General features: G+C 62.0%; 1 long non-coding RNA gene across 1 annotated transcript; it reads right to left on the bottom strand.

The window, feature by feature from the left end:
- Nucleotides 1-4,689: 4,689 nt before the first annotated feature.
- Nucleotides 4,690-8,091, bottom strand: LOC134731180 (uncharacterized). Its single transcript, XR_010113308.1, has 2 exons — nt 7,945-8,091; nt 4,690-7,328 (listed from the first exon to the last, which is right to left on the bottom strand). It is a non-coding gene; the product is annotated as an uncharacterized LOC134731180 (long non-coding RNA).
- Nucleotides 8,092-12,882: the final 4,791 nt, after the last annotated feature.

The following is a 12,882-nucleotide window of genomic DNA, read 5'->3' as shown; positions in this document are numbered from 1 at the left end:
ACCCCCACCCTGCTCTGGCTTGGTGGTTTGTAGAGGGGTGGCACAGGGCCACGGCCATCTGCACCTGTGGAGCTGTGAGAGGAAGGGAAGGGGCACAGCCTCGGCCGCAGTCTTCCCCCAGCCCCGTTGTAATCTTTGAAAGGCTCTGTGAGACACCCAAGAGTCAGATGGGGAAACTGAGTCCCAGGGCTCAAGGGCATACTACGTGGAGGGAAACGGCAAAAGAGCCACCGCCCAGCCTTGCTTATCCTCATAAGGCGGCAACACAAGCCACTGACGTCCCTAACAAAGTGCCACGTGCTGGAAGGTGTGTGTCTATGGGGGTGAGGACATGGGGTCAGAGGGAGCCTGGCCTTTTCTTGGAGTGCCCCTGTTCTCGCGTCTCCCCCAGCCTCCCCAGGTGCAGCCTCTGCTGGTCCTTCGGAGGGTCGTGCCTGTGGTGTCTGTGGTGTCTGTGGTACGTGGTGTGTGGTGTGTGGTGCCTGCCCCTCTGTCAGGGGTGGGGCCAGATGCTGCGTGTCCGGGACAGGCTCCCCCTCCCCCTGAACATGCCTGGCTGAGGGGCACCGCTGCAAATGTCATTATTACCAGGAGCCGTTTATAGGGTGCACTTTGTCCACGCGCAGGGTTTACAGCCCCTTTTATTCCTCATAAAACAGGAAGGGAGCAAAGCCCAAGCGTGTGGGGGCCAGAGCCTGGCTGCACCCGCTGGAGAGCTGTGAGAGGCTGGCACGATGCAGGCCCCTTTGCCACACCACCCTGGCAGGCCCTGGGCGAAGGGGATGGACTGTGGCAGGGCCCCTCTGGAGGCCTGGGTGCAGGATGACCAGGGGTCCCAAAGAACCCGCTGTGCTTGGGTTTTCTAAAGCAGAGGTGAGGGGTGGCAGGGTCCCTCTGGGGGTCTCGGTGCAGGATGACCAGGAGCCCCAAAGAGCCCGATGTCCTTGGGTTTTCTGGAGCCGAGGTAAGGGGGAGGTGTTGAGGGGCTGGGACAGTGAGTCTGGGCTGTGTCCCTGATGGGTCCCCTCTTCCAAGCTCCCTTCCCAGCACATGAATGTTCCACGCTGCCCAGGCCTGCCATCTCTCGGGTGCCTGCCCCCACGCCGCTGCGCCTCTCCTCCCCCACCTCCCCCTCCTTGCCCATCTCACCTCTCTCAGGTGTGTGACACCAGCCGTCTCTGAGCAGCCCCTCACCCCTTAGGCCTTCTGCACCCCCACTAGCCTGCATCCCAGATCCAAGTAGGGGCCGAATCCACCTCCAAGCCCCTCTCTTCAGCCCTGCTGGGAGCCCCTGACGCTAGGAACAGCCTCAGCTGCTGATTCAGAAATCAGCATCCTGTGCCCCTACTCTGCCTGAGGTGGGTGCAGCCTCCCCTCCCTGAGCCCTGGTCTGCCAGGCGAGGGGTGCTGGAGCAGGCAGGTCTGGGGCCAGGGGCAGCAAAACTGCCAGGGGTTCACCCTCCACCCTCGGAGCTTGGAATGGGAGGGCAGCCCTGGCCCAGACACCCTGGTGAGGACCCTGGCCTTGGCTCACCCTGCGGCTCCTTCACAGAGCTCCCCCGCCCCGGCTCCCCAGAATGGAGTCCAAACTTCTCTCCTATCTGGACTCTCTTGCTTCTTTGGATTCCGGTAGCTGTGAGGGGACTGGAGGTTGGGGGTTCCTGGGCAACCTCTCCTGAAGCACAGGAGGCAGGGGCTTCACCCAGGCAGCTGGCTGAGGTCTAGATACCCCAGGGGCAGCTGTGGCCCCTGGTATGGACTTCGGTTGCCTGGGGAGGCCAAGCCAGCGTGCTTCTGGGGGTCTGTGCTCAGTGCCCCCTGCGAATTAGCGCTATCTCAAAGCAGGTGCCCCAGCACACTGAGGGAGCAAAGGAATGTCTCTAACACTGCTGGAGGGCGGGGGGTCCCTGCGAGAGCCCGGGGATGCACCAGCCCACGGCAGCCAGGGCACCACCTACCACGCCCATGCCCCCGCCTGGCTCCCCTTCCCCCTCAGCCCTTCACCTGGTCCAGGAGAAGAGGGCAGGAGACACCCCCAGACCCCACGGGGGTATGGGCAGGGAAGGGAGGCGGCTCTCAGTGGAGACTGCCTTGTAACCCAAGAGGCAAGGAGAGAGGACTGCCCTCCCAGGAGCAGCAAACAGGCACTGGGTGGAACAGGGTGCCCAGGCCTAATCATCCGCCATGGCACTGTCCAAAGATGCCCAGATCACTGAATGCACAGCATGCAGAAGGGCTGAATCGAGGGTCACGTGGCGGGGGCTGCTGGTGTGGGCCATGCTCCCCAAACCCCAGGCAGCACAGAGGTCACCAGGTCTCCAGGGCTGTCCCTCCAGGGCCGTCCCTCCAGGGCTGTCCCTCCAGGGCCTTTACAGATCCCGAGTCCTGACTCCTCACACACAGAGCGTGGGCCTGGGAGTAGGAGTCCAGGCACCCCGGGCCCAGGGCCCTGCATCTTCCCTCCCCAGCCAGACTCACAGCACCAGCCAGACTCACAGCACCAGCCAGACTCACAGCACCAGCCCTTGGGCCACGGGGGCGGCAGGCCCAGCTTCAGAGGTGCAGTGGCTGTCCCGGCCTCTGGTCGGTCTCGCTAGGGGCTGCCTCTCCCCACAGACCGGGGCCTCCCTTTGGGTGGGTGCTGCCTCACAAGGGAGCCTCAGGTGGGGGTGGGTGCGGCCGAGTCTTTAGTGTCTGCCCAGAGGCACCCAGCAGGCAGCTGACCCCCTAGACCAAAGATTCCTGGAGGCCGAGGCGCTGCCTCCCCGACCACGTGGAGAGTTGGCCCTGATCAATTAGATCGTGCGCTAAATAAATCACTCGAGGGGCTTAGAGCTGTGTTTTTGCAGCGGCTGCAATAATAATATTAATAACAATGCCCCTCAGAAACCCGGCCAAGGCTGGAGTATTGGGTGGGGAGGGGCCAGGTGCAGGGGCCATGCTGGCGTCCCTGAGTCTCTCCCCAGCCCCCTGCCCACCCACCAGGGCCCCACCACCCGGTCCACAGCCTGGCCCTGTCTCCTGGCTCAGGGCGTCCCGGGCGTCTCCTACCTGGGGCCCTCTGGCCATGGCGGGGCCGTGCTGGGACCTGGAACCTACCCCACACCAGCACGCATGCAGGGGAGGCTGGGGAAGCCCGGAGGACCCCCAGAGATACCCTGACCAGAGTGGACAGGAAGAGGCTGCAGGGCAGGGGGCAGGGTTGAGAGCACGGGGAGAACAGAAGAGAAAAGGAGAGTGTGGAGAGAAAGAGGGGGTACAGGGTGGGTGGAGTAGGGGATGAGGGTCTGGGCACAGGTTTGGCCCCTGACTTCTCCAGGACCCCTCCTCCCACTCGGCATGGAAACAGAGTGCCCATCTCATGGGGACCTGCCCTGGAGGTCCACACACTCTGTGTAACTGTGGGTGTCCCCAGTGGGCACTGGCCCGGCTCTGCTTCTGGGATGAGGTTGAGTGAGCAGATGGGGGTCCCTGCAAGGTCCAGGGCCAAGGCAGAGACACAGAAGCAGAGGGAGATGGGTCTCCATCATCGCCCAGGCCCCTTGAGAGACCCCCACCCCCGCCAGAGCCTGTGGACAGCTGAGCAGGAGCTGCCCCCGCATCCTACAGTGGGAGCGGAGGGTCGGCCAGCACGGGCAACCAAGAGGAGCCGGCCCGGCCCCTCCATCCTCCTCCGGTGCGGGGCTGAGGAGGCCTCTGTCTGGTCAGGCTGCTGGACACCCAAGGCTCGAGAGGAAGCCATGGCTTTGGAGGGTGGCATTAGCACAGAGGGGAGCCGGCGGCCCACGGGCATCGTGCACACCCAGCACAGCGGTGGCACCAAGCCTGCCCTGAGGGCTGGTTCTGGGATGGGCAGAAGTGGCTCCTGCGGAGTGGCAGGAGAGAAAGGCAGGTGTGCCCTCCCGGCTCAGGCCTCTCCGCACCTGAAGATCCAGAGAGGAGGCAGCCCCCAGAAGGCTGCACGGGCGGGGCTTACAGACAGGGCTCGGGGACCAAGGTGTGGGCCTCAGGGACAGCGGACAGCAGGGAGGGAAGAGGGGGAAGACCGGGCTTCTGCTGCAGGCCGGCTGAGGGAGATGGCCCCTCGCTGGACGAAGGGCAGTTCTAGGGGGCCTCACTCCCGCCTGAGCCTGGAGATCCCAGCCCTGCGGGAGGGGCATTGCCCAGACCCACCCCTCGGCAGTCGCTGACGCTCTGGGAGAGGGTGCCCTGGCTGTGGTTTGGGGAGGCATGTTAAAACATCAAAGACTTTTGAGTTCAAAGATGTCAGAGGGCAGAGGTCGCGGGCCCCAGCTGCCCTCTGTTTAACCTCAGACCCAAAAGGGAAAAGGGAACCGAAGGGGGAGCGGCTCTGTCCCTGGCCCCATCCCCGGCCCCTCTCTCGCCTCTGATCCTTCTTCCTGGCTCTCTGCAGACAGCGAGAGTGAGAGGGCCCCAGTGTGGCTTCAGCCTCCGCACAGGACCTCTCTCCCCTCCCCTTTTTTTGCAAAAGCAATGGAAAACAAACACGCTCCCTGCCCCCCCCAACTCCCCACCTCCCATCCCCAAAATCAACCCAAGAACTCCGCCAGCCTGCTCAGCGCAGCGGGAAAACCGGAGTGGTTGCCTGCGACCCAGAGCGCCACGCGAAAAATAAATTCCTTGTTTTATGATGGGAGGGGAAGGTGGGGGAGGAGAAGGAGACAGAGAGAGAGAAAAATAATTTTTATTATTTTCTGTTATCATTTTCCTGGGCTGTTTTGCCTGGGTACCACAGTCAGCTGTAGCCCAAGGCCCACCCCTGGGCCTAGGGCAGAAACGGGCTGGAAGAGGTGGAGGAGGGGCCAAAGGAGGAGGAGGAGGAGGAGGAGGCGGCGAGGAGTGTAATTGAAGCTGGCTGTTGGCCCAACCACCAACTTAAAACAATAAAGCCAGAGGAAGTCCTGCAGGACAGAGAAACAGGGCGAGGGGGTGGGTGGCCAGGGGGGCAGGATGGAGAGGCCAGGGTCGCGCTTGGGACCCAGCTTTCCTTGTAGGGAGGAGGCCCCGTGTCCCAGAGGGCACAGGGAGCTGAGGGCTTTGGATAACAGAGAGCAGGGGCGGTCAGTGGCATGGGTGGGGGTTTGGGCTTAGTAAGCAACCTGGGGGCTTGCAGGCCAGGGAGTCAGCCCAGGAAACGGCCCTAAAGTGGGGCTCCTGGGAACAGAGGGATGTACTCTTCGGGTGCCCCGGGTAGCTCCAGAACTGGCTGGGTTGGTTGGTCCAGGGGTCCCATGGCCTGGGCCTCCTTCCCTGGTACTAGGGCCATGAATGCTGATGGGTAGGGATGGAGGGGGCCCTTCTAAAGAGGACTGGCTCCCACGGGCCCTCAGGCCAGGGTGCACTGCCCGCCTTCCAGGCCACCCTTGCAGGGCTGGGAGGCCCAGAAGGAGGGCAGCAGCCCTCTCCCCAGCCTGCCACCCACCACGCCAGAGGCCCTCAAGAGGATGGGTCCATGCCAGATCCCCTGCCCACGCCGGACCCCAGTGCCGCGCCTGTGTTGGGCAGGGCGGGTGCTGCAGCACCTTCGGCGGGGCTGCACAGCTGGAGCCAGTGGAGTTCGTGGCCAGACCCCAAGGCAGTCCTTCCCGGAGCATCCAGGTGCACAGGACAGGAACCTGACTCCCTGTGTGGGCAGGAGCTTCACGCATCCTGGAAGCCCAGGGCCCCGGCCACCCCATCCCCATCAGCCCACAGGCGCCTTCCCAGGCAGGGCTGGGCTTCCAATCCCATCAGGGAGACTCTGGCCAAGCTAATGCTTCCCAGGCCAGGCTCCCCAGGGGACAAAGCGGGCAGGGCTCATGCCCAGCTGCTCACGCCCACGTCCCCAGCCTGTTCTCCGTGTGCCACTCCCCTCCCGGGCCTTAGGGTCCTTGTTCCCACGACAGAGGGCCTGGCCCCTCTGAGGACCTCGGGCTCTGGAGACAGCACCTGTTCATGCCCAGCTAGAGCCACAGCAGGGCGACTTGGTGAAGGGTCCCCAGGGCATCCAGCACCCAAGAGCAGGGAGGGGCCTGAGAGGCTGAGGGGCAATCTTGATTACCCCCAAAGCGAGGCACAGTGGGACTCCCTTTGGAGGTCAGGGCTGCCCATGGAAAGACCAGTCCTGGGAAAAGGGGCATTTTCAACTGGCTGACAAGGAGGGGTGGGAGGCTGGAGGAAACAGGCCAGGCAGGCCAGAGGTGGTGGGAAACGGAGCGGGAGGTGACGAGTTCAGTCTTCTTGGACTGCTGTCAGAAAGTACCACAGCGTGAGAGAGAGAGTCCGAGGTCAAGGTGCCGCGGGGCGGGTTCCTCCTGAGGCCTCTTTCCTGGGCTTGCAGACCCCGCCATCTCCCTGTGTCCTCACGTGGCTGTTGCCCTGTCAGCGTCTGTGCTCTGATCTCCGCTTATAGAAACACCAGTTGGATGGGCTCAGGGTCATCCTAATGATTCCATCTTAACTTGGTACCTCCTTAAAGATCCACCTCTAGACAGGCCCATTCTGAGGTTGTGGGGTCAGGACTTCCGTGCCTGGGCAGAGACACAGTGCTGCCCTTAGCAGTCCATGCTCCCAGAAGCCTGGCCGTGGGGCCAGGAGAAGGCCAGGCAGGCACAGGCGAAGGGAACACCAATCATCTGCAGGTTGCTGGGAAGAAGGGCAGGAGGGGAGAAGGGCCCGGGGAGCGTGGCTCTGGGCAGCCAGGCCACCTGTCCCACGGGTCCTGGAAACAGCAGCCCAGAGCCCAAGTGTACCAGGCCACGAGGACTCGGAGGGAGAATGTGGGTGAGGGCGCGGGTGGCCGCCAAGAGTGAGGTCCAGAAACGCACAGGGGGCCCAGGGTCCTGGCTGGGAAGGCAGAGGCGGCCTCCCCTCGGCCAGCAACGGTGCAGATGCAGTCGGGCTGAGCAGTTGGAAGCCACGGCGTGGGAAATGGCCCAGCCAGAGCCGGATGTGAGAGGGGACCCAGGAGAGGCTGCACGTGCAGAGACGTGGCCCATCCACCCGGATCCTGCGGGCCTCGGAGGATCCAGACCCCTGACTCACAGTCACGCCACAGGCCAGGTGGGGACCCGCCCGGGGAAGAGACAGGAACTGGGGAGCTGCCTCTGGGTTTCCGAGCGCGCACGGACAAACGGGTTCCCGGCGGCCGGCTCCGGGCTTCAGGTCTCCCTGCCTCCCCCAATTGTCCCCGCATGAGGCACAGAGGAGGGAAGTGAGTTAACGCAGAAGTTTCCTCCAAGAAAACTCATCAGAAAAGCCCAGATGGAAAAATCCGCCTCCATGGAGCCCTTGGAATTGGAAGTGATTTCTTTCTGGAAATATGTACCCTGAGGGGTGAGGGAAAGGACAGGGCCTGCACGTTCGTCAAGATGGAGACTGTTGGCTCCACACACCATAAGCCCCCTCCCCAGGGCCACCTCAACCCCTTCCTTCACCCCCTCTCACATCCCCTCAAGGGGAGGGTCCTGCCGGCCAGTCCGGGTCAAGGTCCACGGTCCAAGGTGGGGACGCAGCCTCTGCCTGTGAACGAGCTCCTCCCCAGACCAGCAGGGCCACAAAGTCTGGGACCTTCCACCCTCAGGGTCCTCCCCACAGCCGCCCTCCCTCTGCCAGACCAACAGGGCCACACAGGCCGGGACCTTCTTCCCACAGCCACCCTCCCTCTACCAGCCTGCACCTGCCACACCCCATCTCCATGGAGGGAAGTCTCCCTGAGTTTAATCTGAGTGCACACTGTGTCTGCCTGCAGCACGCAGCATTGGAAAGCACTAAAGTGTGGCTCTGCCCCCACCCCTATTTATGGACAGAGACACTAGGATTGGGAGCGAGGAAATGATTTGTCCCCAGGGCAGCACGTGTGTCAGGACAGGGCAGGCGCTCCTGTGTGGAGAGGTGTCCCCCTTCCCTCCTGCCCCCCGTGTGGTCCTCCCTCACTGTACTCACCCCAAGATGGCGGGGTGCAGCCGACATGCGTGCATCTCTGCACAGTCACCATTCTGGGAGGGTGGTCTGAGTATGGTGTGGGCAGGGTCTCCTCCAGGCGACTGGGGACCCAGGCTCCTGCAGCCTTGTGGCTCTGCACTCCTGAAGCTGCTGGGGGTAGAGGGAGGAGAACGTAGAGGATCCTTCTGGAGACTGTTTACGGACCAGATCTGAGAACAATGCAATCACTTCCGCTCCCAGTGGGTGGGCCGGGCTCCATGCACAGGGCCGGAGGACACGTGCAGAGAGAGTGGTCCTCGCTGGCCCTCACTGGTCCCGGCGGCAGCACCCACCTCCCACCTCCAAGCCCTTGTCCTCATCTCTCTGCCAGCCCTGCTCCTGTCTCCGTGATGATGGCCTTTTCAGGCAGGGCTGGCCCCACTCGGGGCTCATGAACGCTCTCGGCCCATCGCTGGGTGCCCCTATGTGCTGGGCTCCGAGTTCCGGGACAGGGCCCAGCTCTGCTGCTGGGGATAGAAGAGGTCCAAAGAAGACAGTCTCCGTGCTCAGGGAGCTTCTGGGCTGGGTGGGAAAAAGGGCTCCACCGGGAGCAGTTGGGTGCCAAGTGCAGCTGCTCCCCAGAGCCTGGTGAGCAGGAGGCAACCCCACCACAGGGGCCCATGTTGACCCAGTCCCTGGGACTCTGAGTGCAGCCTTGGTGGCCAGCCTGAAATATGTGCAGTGGATGCTGGGCAGAAAGGGACCTAGTGGTAAAGACCAGATGGGCAGCCCGGCACAGACAGCAGGAAGGGCCACAGAGACAAATGCCCCATTTCCTGGCCAGCCCCACGCGGGAAGGTGCACATGGGGAGGGAGGGAGGCAGGAGAGGCAGCCGCACGGCCCAGCCGCGGGTGACTGTGGACCTTGCCCCGGCCTTTCCAGCCCCAAACCCCCCAATGTGCAGCCTCAGCCTTCAGGAATGTCCTGTCCATGGCTCAAGCTGCCAAGGGGAATGGACAGGGCCCAGGAGCGGGGGCCCAGGCAGGTGGCCGGCGGCTCTGACACTTTCCTGGCCGAGGTCTGCGTCCCCCGCGGACGTTGCTGGGGCGGTGTGGTGGGCTCCAGCGTCTGGGGGTGTGGGATAGTTTCCAGGCCCCGGCCCATCTGCTCAGGCCCCACTTGGAGGGCCTGTGTTGTTGAGATGTCTGAAATATTTGTTTTCTAAAGGATTAGCTTCCAGATGATTCTGGAAGGGGCCAGGAACGATTGGCGTGGAGGGAGGAAGGAGGCCCTCGCTCCCTCTTGAATCTGGACCAGGAAGGCGTCCTCTGTGCCTTGAAAAGCCCAGGCCACGTCCTCCTTTCTCTAAGCCTTAGTCAGTCCACTTGCTCATCTACTGATCCTTTCATTTATCCAACCAATATCCCTCGAGCTCCTGCTATGAACCAGACCCACGGCCAAGGGCTTAAAACCCCACCTGGTCAGATAGCCCTTTCTCACCAAGCAGGGAGCAAGGGGCTCTCCTCCGCAGGGCATGTCCTGCCCAAGCCCCTGCCCTGGCCTTCACGAAGCCACTCCGACATGTACACCCCTCCCACGTGGTGCCTGTTCTCTGGGACCGCACTGTCAGCCCCAGACAAAGTCTGGGCCATTTGTCCCCTCTGTCCACATCCTTCTACTCACGACCCCTAGGAGCCTGGCGAGGAAGAGGAGGGCCAGCCACCTTTCCTACCGAGAGACTTCTCCAGCCTTCCTGGCTCAGATCCCACTGGCATTGGCGTGCTGAGGTTCCAGATAGTGGCCACTCCTGTGGGTGGAGGATGGGGGTCCTGGGGAAGAAGATGGCCCGGACCAGCCTGGCTGGGGCCTGTCCACGAGTGGGAGAAAGAGGACCTGAAGACAGCATGGCTTGTCTTTGACGGGGGAGGGTCTGGCTCTGGGGGGCTGTGAGTGTTTTGGGAGAGACGAGAAGGCAGCCCTGGAGAGGGTGTCCTGGGGCCACCTTGCTGATGTCAGCGTGAACCTAAGGAAGCAGGGGTAGGAAAGTGGGGATACAGGAGGACTTCAGAGTCAGGAGGAGGAGAAGTCCCCTGAAGAGAGTCTCTAAGAACTGTTAGCACAGACAACGAGAGAGAGAGAGAGAGAGAGAGAGAGATCCCAAAGAGAAGACCAGCAGGCAGAAAACAAGGCTAGAAGGGACAGAGGCCCAGAGACACTGCGTTCCCAGCTTGGAAGCAGCAACTGTGTCCAGCCCAACAGACACCTCACAAACCAGTGGGGTCCTTGAGTGAGAACACAGGGCTCATGGCAGAAGGTGACAGTCTTCACCCCAAAAGGAAGAGCTGGATCCACAGGCCCTGGATGGCCGGCAGCAGGGGCACCAGGCCGAGATGTGCTGGTGGGGGAGGCCAGCAGAGACCGGGTGGGGAGAGGGCTGCGGGGTCGACAGCAGAGAGGCCAGGAGCCAGCTGTGTGTTACCAAGATGGCAAGTCACCAACACCATGCATGACATCCTCAATGTGACTGACAGCCAGGACCGGCCCCATTAAAACTCCAGGCCTCCAAAGACAGGCCAAGGCCCTCAGACACACCCAGAGGTCCAGGGGCACAGGCAGGCACAGGCCGGGTGTCAGCGGGCACAGGATGAGCCAGAGCTGCTCCGCAGGGACCCCCCAGAGCCTCCCATGTGTGTATTCTGGGGCCCACCATGGCAGGCTGCCTCAATCCTGCCCCTTTCCAACTCTGAACTCTGAGCAGCTAAGAGCTCGCCAGGCTGCACCACACCGTGAGCTCAGGCCAGAGGGGAAACCCCACAGCAGGCCCAGCCCACACCATGCACAACGTCCTCAACGTGGGTGACAGCCAGGACCAGCCTCACTAAAACTCCACACCTGGATTTCCCCAGGACTGTCTCTCTTCTACCTGCCCTGGAGGTGAGTCCCAACCCCGTCTCCTTTCCCTCAGCCAGCCGGTGAGGAGTTGCGTGAACGCCGGCTTCCCTGATATTTTGTGGCTGATTCCCAGGGGAACTCCCTGGTGCAGAAAAGTGAGGCTCAGAGAAGTGGAGGGGCTCGGGCTTCTCACCAGTCCTTGCTGTATGAGCAACTACTCCCAAGCCAGTGACTTAAAAGAGCCGTGACGTGAGCTCTCACAGCTCTGCAAGCCAGGATTCGGGGCAGAGCTTAGCTGGGTACATCTTCTGCCCGTGGGTGACCGGCCAGGCTCCGCCATGCGGCTGCCATCCACCAGAAGCTGGGCTCAGCCGGTCGGTGCAAGTAGCCTTGCCCTCCGAATCTGGCACTCTGGTGCCCTTTCTAGGAACTCTCTCCACACGGCTAGCTTGGGCTTCCTCACAGCATGGCATTCTCATGACAGTGAGAGCCGTACGGGGCTTTTCATGGGGAAAAAACCTAAGGCTTCTTAACGGTCAGCTTTGAAGTCCCAGAGCAACATCCCACTGCATTTTATTGGTCAAAACGCACCCAGATTTCAGGGGAGGGGAAATAGGTCCATCCTCCTGGCATGAGCAGAGGTGAAGGTTCCTTGCAAAGGGAGCACGGAGTGGGGAAAAGACTGTTACCGCGTCCCTGTAAGTGGCATGCACGGGTGCCGCAGAGGCAGCTGCAGCTGGGTCAGTGCACCGACGTCAAGGAAATGGCAGCAGACATAGTCATGGGTCAAACCGTCAGCCTCGTGACATTTCGCTCCATTCCTTCTTGGGCTGAACATCTTATTTTGCTCCATTTTGTGATCCCTGAGATGAAGTGGCTCTGTCAGGATTCAATCAGAGAAGCACCACCTCCTCACAGTCAAAGGGCAGGGGCTTTGTTGGAAGGGATCGGACCTTCTGCCAAGATGGAGCTCCAGGCTGTCTGTGAGATGCTACTGCCTGGCTCTGGGGCTGGGCCTGAAGCCAGCAGGACAGGTGGTCAGGAAAGAAGATGGGCAGGAAGTGGGAGGGGGCAAGGGCCACCTGGACTTCGCGAGGCCACACGTGAACCCACGTGGACAGTCCAGTGCCCTACATCTGTCTCTTACCACTTTATGCTGCACTGAATAATGTTCCCCGGAAATTCATGTCCACCCAGGACCTGTGAGTGTCCCCAGAAATTCATGTCCACCCAGGACCTGTGAGTGTCCCCGGAAATTCATGTCCACCCAGGACCTGTGAGTGTCCCCGGAAATTCATGTCCACCCAGGACCTGTGAGTGGGGTCTTCTGTGGACAAGGGCTTTTGTGGGTGCAACCAAATAAAGACAAAGTCACACTGAATTGAGGCGGGGGGAAGCATCCATTCAATGAGTGTCGTCCTTGTAACAAGAGGGAAATTTGCACACAGAGACAAACACACAGTGGAGGAGGCCGTGTGAAGACAGAGGCAGAGACTGGAGCAACGCAGCCACACACCACAGGACGCCTGGAGCTCCCAGAAGCCAGAAGGGGCAAGGAGGGGCCACCCTAGGGCCTTGCGAAAGAGGGCGGCCCTGCCCTCCCCTGGGTGGTGAACCTCTGGGCTCCAGAGCTGTGAGAGAGTCCATTCCTATGGCTAAAGCCACCCAGTCTGTGATCACTGTCACAGCAACCCCAGGAATCAAACCCCTCCAATCCCAAAACACAGGGGACATCCAGAGGAGCAAGCACCCCTCACCAGGGGGCCACAGACACCCGTGGCCCAGGACCCAGAGGAGCTGCAGGCTTAGGGCCCAGGGCCAACAGGCTGAGCCAGGGACAGTGACACCAGGCACGCGCAGCAGCAGCACCCAGGCAGCACCCCAGCAGATGCCAATGTGGTGGCCGCTTCCACCCACTGGTCACGTTGCAGCCGGGTGAGTCTGCCAGGGCTGCCGCAACAAAGCGCCATGGACCGGGAGGCTTAAATGAGGGAAATATATCCTCTCCCAGTCCTGGAGGCTGGAGTCCGAGATCAGGGCTGCTGCAGGGCTGGGTCCTCCAGGGC

Source organism: Pan paniscus, chromosome 9, assembly GCF_029289425.2.
Source record: "Pan paniscus chromosome 9, NHGRI_mPanPan1-v2.0_pri, whole genome shotgun sequence".
Lineage (NCBI taxonomy): Eukaryota > Metazoa > Chordata > Mammalia > Primates > Hominidae > Pan > Pan paniscus.
The sequence above is the reverse complement of the archived record's forward strand: the minus strand, read 5'-3'. Positions and strand labels throughout refer to the sequence as shown.